Source organism: Poromitra crassiceps (assembly GCF_964638095.1).
Source record: "Poromitra crassiceps genome assembly, chromosome: 14".
Taxonomy (NCBI): Eukaryota; Metazoa; Chordata; class Actinopteri; order Beryciformes; family Melamphaidae; genus Poromitra; species Poromitra crassiceps.
The window spans coordinates 3,318,643-3,328,802 of record NC_139633.1 but is presented as its reverse complement, the minus strand read 5'-3'; positions in this window follow the sequence as shown (position 1 = coordinate 3,328,802).

Below are 10,160 nucleotides of genomic sequence, written 5' to 3'. Positions count from 1 at the left end.
TCCCCCCTTTTCCCAGCTTCACCAATTCTCCCTGAAGCACTCTTTTCGGTCCCCCCTTTTGTTTGTTCCAGTAGCCAAATGCTCGAACGAGCACCGGATCGACATCCTCGTCCTCCGGTCTCCACTCGCGCCCGTCGACTCTCCAGCTGACCCTGGCGTCGTCCTCCCGGCCTCGCACTCGCTCGTTTTTCCGTCCCCCTCCTCCAGGGTTGAGGACAGCAGAGCGAACACCACCGGCGTCGATCTTCCCCTCGGCTCTCCGCAGTGCAACGTTAGGGGGTGTATAGCGGTTAGGCTGGGCCGGTTCCCCCGGCGGTAACCCCTCTCGCTCACTCGGAGACACGAGCGTCGCTCTCCCGACTGTAACAACGCCGCAGACGATGTCCCTCTCTTCCCTCTGGCTGTTCACGCTCTTCCCAGCCTGCGTCTCACCTCCGGCCTCCACACTCTCAGTGCAGTCCCTGGCCAAGTGCTCCGGTGACTGGCAAGTCCAGCAGAGTCTCACCTGTCTGCCGCCTGCACGTCTCTCTTCTCCCGCTGCCCCCCGATCTCCGACAGCCTCTGGACACTCTCTGGCTAGATGTCCGATCGCGCTACATGCCCAGCAGGCTCCCTGCTGTCCATGTCGTTGTCCCGCATACCCGGTCCGTCTCCCGGAACCGCATCGGCACCACCTCGCCACGTGGCCCGGCTCTCTGCAGGTCCAACACAGTCTCTTCCGTGGCTCTTCCGGCCGCTCTCCCCGCTGCATTACCTCCGCGCTCATCAAGTCCACCCGCTGCATGACTTCTCGCAGCGCCCGCATCACCTCTACTGCCCAGGCAGGAGTCTCCTCTACCAGCCGTCCGACCTCTCTCAACACACGGGCCTCCATGCCCGCCAGCATCGAGCTGATCCCCGCCGTCAGCTCTCCTTTCCTCCCGTTCACCGATGGCCATTCTCCGGAGATACTTGATTCTCCGCGCACCATCGCACGTGGTTTTAGCAGCTAGCAGTTAGCAGTTAGCACCCCTGGTAGCTAACTTACTAGCGCTAGTTTCTAGAGCCAAAAAGCCGCACCACCCGTCTCTTTTGCCGTTCCTTCTCACCCTCTCCCCTCTCGGCCGAATCAGAGGCGTTACCGCTTTACTGTCTGGCACCAATGTAACGAAGTGGGTATTCGTCCAAGGAACTGGAGACTTGAAGTTGGTACAGGCTTTTTATTCTTGTCTTCACAATACACGCTTCGCTGCTAGCTCTGCAACCACCCGGTCAGCTCCCTCGCATAGCCTGACTGCCTCCGCCCGGCCGCTGGTCACATATATCCCCTTCCCCCTAGGAACACACCCCCACATATCAGTTCCTAGCCAAGCACGGAAAAACCCCAATACACGTAATTACCCGATACGCTACAGTATGTTAGACAGAACTCTGTCAGCATTTGAGTCAATCACACCTAGACCACACTGACGCAGGGAGGAAGATGACTTAACGGTTACTCCCAATGTCCACCAGATGCAGTACGGCTCCGTGCGGATCTGGTAAAACTGCCGGAACAGACTCTCACCCATGTAAATAGATGAATAAATGACAATACATTAGCCCTTAGTCTCCAACACATTATGCCACAGCTCATACATGCAATAATGTGAGTCTACAGCACAGTACAGTAGGCTACAGCACAAACAGGACAATTATTCCACCACTTCCAATAGGACACACTTACAGTAACAAGCATCTCTAATTACAACTGCAGCTACAATACACCAGGTCATGGACATTATCCCTCCCACACACACATACACGTCACTTTAAATAACTTTTTACTTTGCAATTAATAATTTGAGGCTGTGTTTCTGTATTGATCTACTACTGATGTGACCTCTGCATGCTGCACTAAGTCATATTTGACGTGTGTAAACCTGCTGACTGTGACTATCAAAGAGAATCTTGACTCTTGACTGAGGGCTATGAAGCACTGCAGGAGATTAAGCCCCGCCCCCACCCTTATCCCACATGTCCCGTGAGTGAGATCCAACCAACCAATAACCCTCACCCCCAGTCTACTATATAAACACTATACAGTGCATTTAATGTAATTATATTATTTTGAACGTTGGTGCTTTGAGAGACTGTAAAGTAATCAGACAATGCATTTAAAAGTCAATTTTGACACTCGTTATCAGTAATTGATTGTGATTCAAGCTGTAGCTAGTTGAAAACTTTTATATTTGCTGTTGCACCTATCGGGGTTCCTCTTCCCAGGCACACAGGAAGTGATGCCTTTTATGTTTCCTGCATGTTTCCTGTTTGGAATAAATACGAGACAGAGAAGTTTACAGTGAATGTCTTTAATATTATGTTGAGCCAGAGACTACATTGAGAGCAAAACACACCAAAACAATGATTACCAAAGGTGTAACTAAAATCAAGAAATATGATTAGTAAGTTTCAGGCCGATACAAATAAACTCTGACTTGACTCTATCTCTTTGCATTTTGAATGTCATCTGTTACAATGTTACAATCTTAAGAGCAAAATCCAAACAGCCATCACATCTCCTCATCATGCTATCAGTACTCTGTCTCCTCATGTCTTTCAGTACCTTTCCTTCACTGCTTTTCTCTCCCTGCTGGTCAGGGATTAAACACACCTGTTACAATTTGACAAAGAGGAAAACAGGTTTAGAAAAAGACATGAAAAGACATCAAGCTAACACCACACTGAAGGAAGTGAAACCAGGGTGGAGACAAAGTATATGAAACCATGAGTACATCACCGTGGAAATGTATCATACCCCAACCACATTTCCCACCATGTGTGCTATCTCAGATCAGAGGTATTACATTAACCATGACTTTACTGTATATTAATGGACACATGGGGGGGGGAATTACACCCACACAACTGAGTTATTTACAAAAGAGAAAGTAGCATCTAACAGCCACAGCTGCTGATGGAATCAGTCACATGACTAATATGGCTTAGGAGGGATACTGAGTGTTGTAGAAAATTGAAGTTCCATTGGCATTTCATAATCAATAAGCTATAAGAATATGCATTTGTGAGATGTCTTATGACTAATAACTCATATCATGAATTATGTGTATGCAATTATAGCTTATAGCTTATTGATTAGGAAATGCCAATGGAACTTCAATGTTCTACAACACTGAGTGCACAACACAATGAACTTGGGAAAAAGTAGCCTACTATATGAACATTACACATAGGATATTAGATAACAGAACACTTAGTAGGTGCCCCCAATTTGGACTAAGAAATAAAAAAGCGAGAGACAGGAGAGTGAACTTTAAATTTAAATTCTGTCAATGATTACCCCCCGCCTCCCCGCCCAACATAACAGTTTTGCTTAACAAACATTGACTTTATTAAAAGATAATTCCAGTGTGATACCTGTATGCATTTTTTTAAACATTTCCCACCATCTCTTTAATATTTATTATGATAGTGCATGCATCATCATTGAAGATCTTTTTTAATCACTTTTGTCGTTCACTCCTGTCTGATTAAGGTGGTCCTTCACTTTGAATGAAGGCACGTTTTGCAAGTTGCATCAGAACAGCTGATATCAGGCTATACATATTTACATTGTGAACAACAAATAATATATAGATAAATAATAACCTATGGAAAGCAAAGTTTGTTTTTGTTTTTTGTTTTCATGGGGTCAGAATTGACAAACAAATGCAACTGAATCCATGTGATATTTGTGAATGCAGATTTGACAATTTCTTAATAAATGGGGACAATTTGTTAATAAAGATTTTTGATGTAAATATATCAGCAGGAAACACTTCAAATACTAATTGTATGATATCACTTCCAACTTGAGTGGTCTGTATTTGTTGATTGTATGACATGTATTCAGGTTTGGTGCATTTGGTTGTGGACAGGAGCACAATCTGTGCATTAAATATTTTGACAAATCTGACCCAATACATTTTACACAATTCTGGCTTAATATTAGCACCCTCTCATTTGAGATGAACTCATTACATTTAGAGAGTATTTATTGCAAAGCAGATACTTTTAAAAACAAGTAAAATATAGGAAAAATAGCAAATATCTCATCAAATGATAATAGCAGTAGAAACTGTACAGTGATGTAAAACAGCAAAGGAGGCAGGAAATGAACAAACTACAATGATGCTGAACGCTCCTTTAAAGACGAGCTGAAGTAACATCTCAGCCTCTGTGATGACGTATCAGAGTGAAAAGCTTTCACTGGAACAGGGTCGAGAGGCGGGTCATAGTGTGTGGATGATTTGATTTGACGGTTCTGGGGACTGGTGTTCACGTTGACCAATCCTGGCGCTTGTATGGTGTTTTCTTCCCCCAAATGGACTGGGATTCAGCGTGTCCTGCCCTACATGAGTGGGATCTGCATAGAACTGGGCAATGTCGACTAGCCGCGGTAAAGAGCCTGGTAAATACAATATTCCTGGAATGTGAGTTTAACAAGCCAGTTACATGTCCTTTGCATTGTACATTAAATGAAGACACTACCGTTAGTTTTATTTTGTATATTACATACTTATTGGCCAAATATATTAACATTTATGGGCTAGAAAAATCTGCCTACAGTATAGACGGTTTTCACAGAATTGTCAGTCCTGCTCTGCTTCTCTTTTTTCTTTTTTGCCTTTTCATAGCAAACACTGCAACAGGAAGTGAGCTAGGGTTCAATTTAGAATGTTTTTGTTGTCAAGTTAAAACCGTCTATAGGCACTAGGCAGCCATCTTGCCAGCTCAGGATTTTCTCGATGCAATGAAGATTGATTGACAGCTGTCATGTTGTGATATGATTGGTTGAAATGGGGTAGAAAATAAATAATTCTTTGTTATGTCAGCATACTGTAGATTACAGTTATGAATGGAAAAAAAGCTTTTGATGTGAAGTGTGAAAAACAAGACATTTGATTTGTGTGAATTGTTTTGCATACATTATTAAATAGGTGCACTGAATACCCAGGAATATGATCTAAAATAGAAAAAAAATCATTTCAGCTCGAGTTTAAAGTTTGACCAACATCTCCTCGCCTGATCGTACGCCCATTTTCTCTGTCTAAACCCCAGAGAATAATATTCATGTATAGAGTAATCTCCATGCGAGCAGGTGAGGAGAGAGAGAGGAGCAGACAGAGGGGCAACCAGCAAGACAGCAAAGCTTGCGTTGTGTCACCACGGAGGATTTCCCCTCTCTCTTCTCATCAACAGAACAGCGCTGTGCTGGAGACAGTTCTTCCATGTCCCAAAAGTGAACTGGAAGAAGCGGCCAAAACAGAGAGACTGAATGGGAAACTATCCATCAATCAGCTAAATACAGTATATAGAGTCATTTCCATGTTGCCAGACAATATTGACAGTTTGAGCCTCCCAGCTGGCAAAACAAGCAGTTTTATTAGCGAACGTGTATTGACGATGCGTTGCGCAATTGCTCGACTGGGTTACAATGTGTAGTTGTTTGAGCACATTGCTCCAGCTGGAAACAAGGCTGTCTCGGTCAGTACTCGACCAATTTGAAAAAAAGAAGTGTGACGATGACACCCTTAGACACTGTGTGGAAAATAGGGTCCATCAAAACAAAATGATCCTTTAACAAAGCTGTTATTAATGAGGAACTGTCACACCTTCATCTCACAGATCCAGCCCTTCATGCTGTCACATGGCGCGTCATTCCAATTCTTCAAAGGGTCACTGTAATAATTCAGCTCAGCACAGTCCTCCTCGTTGTTAGCATTGTTAGGCTCCCCCCGTCCCCAGTACCTGAAACAGAGGAGGACAAGGAGTCAAACCCTGTGGTGAAGACATCATCCATACTGTAGCTACAGTGACTCTGAAGTCTCACACCAATGAATCAGAACAAATGTGATCAGTTCTTACGCTGTGGTCAGAGGTGATCCATCCACCCATCTCCAGGTCCCTTCTGTCTCTCTGTCTGTCAGACCAATCCACATGCTCCTGTCTAGTCCAACCAGGAATTCCTGTTTTTGGAGACGCAATTAAAGGGTTCACTTGCATGTGCATGTGCACACACACACACACACACACACACACACACACACACACACACACACACATACACACACACACACACACACACACACACATACACACACACACACACACACACACACACACACACCTGTTCCCCTTTGCTGTTGATGATCACCAGATCACTCTTTCTCTGCTGACAGGCTTGTCTGCTCTCTTCCCAGGTGTTCAGCTCATCAGAGACGTAGTACCACTTAGAGCCAAATTCAGTCCAACAATTATACCTTTTGGCTGCGACAAATCAACACAACACAACAAAACAAAACATGTTTGTTAAATGATCACACTCACACATAAAATAATAACTATGTGAACTGCTTTCATAATGATATAATTTAACTTGTCATTAACATTTACTCACTCTGGGTACATAAACTCTCTCCCAGGCCCAGGATGGTCTGTAACTGGTCTCTCTCTTTTGCCAGGATGTTGTAACTGGTCTGTAACTGGTCTCTCTCTCTGGTCAGGTTGTCCACCCGTTGATTTCTCTCCTCGTTCCTGCTGGTTTTGTCCTGAATAACTGCCATAGGAGATAAACAACATGTTGGTCTCATATAACATTCACATGACTTATTTAGATGATCTATAACAGCCATCAGCAAACTGAAAACTCACATTGGACTGCCAGGCTGATGATCCCAGCCAGGAGGAGAAGACACAGCAGCCCCAGAAACACTGTGGCAGCTCGGAAAGGATTCCTCTTCTCTGAGCTGACAGTGACTGGACTGACTGTGGACACAAAGGAACTGTGTTGAGGAACGTTGCTTTTAAAAGTAATTTGTAAGGCACAATGTTACAGTACTAGTTATGGTACAAACTTACTCGTTATTAAACTTTTTAGAGTTATTTTGCATTCTACATGTCAAAAGCATATTGCAATACAACTTCCACAGTCAAGTGTTCTGTCAATCATTGTTTTAAAATGCAATGCAATATGCTCTGTTTTTAAAACCGTAGCAAATGTCATTAAATATGAAGGAGACTTAGCTTTGCACTCCAATTAGTTTGTTGTCAGCACAACATGCTGTGATGTTTTCTCTCTTTTTTTAACTTTTTAATACATATTTGCTCTAACAAAAATGGAATGATGTCAACAAAAAGTAAAAGAAACATTCTAATACTAAAAAGTAAAGCATAACAAAAACTGAAAAGGTGTCACTAGTTGCCACAAAAATGATAGATAGATAGATAGATAGATACCATAGATAGATAGATAGATAGATAGATAGATAGATAGATAGATAGATAGAGATAGATACTTTGCTGTTGACCCTCAGTAGTGTCCGGTGGTGTACTCTCCTCCACTGAGGGGTTGTCATAGGTCCTCACGCTGTCTGCGTTGTCATAGATGTGCACAGCCTCCTTCTCATCTCTCTCATATCTAACCTTGGTGAGGTCTATATTGGCGTACAGATTGGCAGACATCGCTGTATAAGACAGCGATTAATCAGTTCAGATGTACTCTAATGGGTGCTCTATTCTGCTCTGCTCACTCCAGCAACTCACTGTATTTCGATGTTCAGCAAATAGAGAAGTAGCTAGAAATTTACAACCTGCATAAGGGGGAAATGGAAAAAAGAGGAAGTCATACTGTAATACAGTATTGTCCTGTTAATCCCTAAGCCTATTTTTCAGCTCACCTGCTGAAAATGACATGCCCGAACTGAGCCAAAAAACACACCACTATTTTGGATGAAAACCACCTGAAAATCATGGGTTGGCAGCCAAATTATTCTATGGAGGAGTAGAGTAATATCTTATGAGTGTTTGTATCAAAACAAATCTTTAGAAAGTGAACTATAGCAATTTTACAGATGTTTTACTACAGGTATAGGCCCAGGCGGACCTGATCTGGCCACATTTTGGCCATCCTGTGTGCCATTTGAGTTTTCTATGGTAGAAGACTGAAATACCTTTTTTTCCCCTCCCATTCACATATCACTATAGGTACTCAGTTAATATGCGTTATGGTTTGGATAACCCTCAAGCGTTATATCTGTATTTTTACTTTTACTGTGTGAAAGGGCTTCTTCATTATCCAGGCAAAGCTGGCACGTTACGCAGAGGGATATCTCAGGAACCCATTGGCCGATTTCGATGATTGACACCTCTATGGAAGCGTCAGAGCCAATCGACGTGGACTGAAATAATGTATTTCTCCATGTAAAACATGTAAAACCCTCCATATGGCTTTGTAAACACCTGACTGTAAAAAAAAAACGCTTCAAGATGATGAAGAGGAGTAGCAATTAGTAGCGTTTTTAAGTCAAACACAACTTTTGATTGGAAAACAGCAAAGGTTGTACGTAGTTAACTTGTAGTTTTATCTGTAAAACGTTAAAAACTTTTTTGCTGTTATTTGACAGCCAACTGAGTGAGTTTTCATCTCTCAGATAAGAGCTATACCTCATTGGAAAGAGCAGGCTCTTTGCTATCGAATGCCATCTTGTTTGGAGAGAGAACGATTCACTCGCAAAAACAAATCACCACATAAACGCAGGCATGCACCGTTTTATGTTTTTGCTACATGCTGATATTGTTTTTTGGGGTTGGAATTATTTGTGACAGCTCCTGGCGTTTCGACCCACAAGTAGGCCGAGGTCATTTTTCAGTTTTTTACAGATTCTGAAACTGCAGACTGTAAACTTTCAAATGATGTGTCACACATTGTAATCTGAAAAAGGAGATATGCTTATCTGACACTGCATGAAAAATCTGCTTTCCGAGCAAGTAAATGACCGCATAGTGCTCAATATGTGGACACTATGTGGTACTTTCCCCACACATTTACAGTCCCGCAAAAACCAGTAAACATACCAGCTTTTCACACCCATGGGCCATTCATATGAATGGACCATGGCAGGGGGCACTTAACACCTCTGAGGGGGGCATTCAGAGGTGCATTCTAATGTGATGACTCCAATTATCCGTTTGGAGACAGCCAGGCTCATAGCCATTGGCTCAGGGCTGATCTATAGAACCAATCGGTTGGTTGTATTTGTAGCTGTTTGTAGTTTTCATCCAATGAATACCTTCCCATGGCCAGGGGCGACATCCATTCGGACATCAGACGCTCTGCCAAACAGCTTCGATCAGACTGTGGGACCAATTTTATTGGAGCTACAAGGAGCTGAACATGGATTCACAATCACCCTGTGATTCAAGCATCGAAGACTATCTCCTACAACAAAAATGCTCCTGGGTTTTTAACCCTCCACACTCCTCACATATATGGGTGGTGCTTGGGAGCGCCTGATTGGAGTCGCACGGCAAATTTTGGATTTCATGCTCCTCCAAGTTGGACCTTTCAAACTCACACATGAAGTCCTGGTCACCTTTTTGGCAGAGGTCATTGCCATTGATCCCTGTATCCACCGACCAGGAGGCTCCCCTCATTCTAACACCTTCCATGCTGCTGACGCAGAAAACGGGTGCATCTCTTTCTCCAGCCAGTGAGTTCTCAAAAGGACATTTACTCAGGAGAGAGTTCAAGCCTGGGCAGAGACATTCTGGGCTAGAGGCAGCAAGAGTATTTGAGGACACTACAGAGTCGGCAGAAGTGGCAATCACAGAAACCCAATCTCAAAGGAGATATAGTTCTGATGAAGGACAATCAGACAAAAAATAAATCAGTCGCCAATGGGGATTATTGTGAAGGTCATTCCCAGTAAAGATGGACTAGGAAGAAAGGTGGAAGTCAAAGTAACGAGAAATCAGATGGTCAAGACTTTCTCCAGACCCATTTCTGAAGTGGTACTGCTTTTCTCCCAGGAAGACAAGGGAACTCCACATGGTCATTTTATACAGATTTGGATACACATCAGCAAGGCTAATTTTAACAATAAGGCCACTCACACACAACTACACAACAAATACAGTACGCTCTGCAACAACCCCAGGCACGTGCACAGATAGACCACAGGAGGCGCTCAAGCACCTGCCCATTTTGGCATCGGCCATCGCAAGATATCTAATACTTCCTTGGCATATAGAGCTTCTCTTTATTATTGAGCTTTGATTATTACTTGTGAGCTCTTTCTTAGTGACCTGCCCACCTCTGCTATAGATGGCAGGTTAGAGGTATGCAGATATGCAGGTGTCCC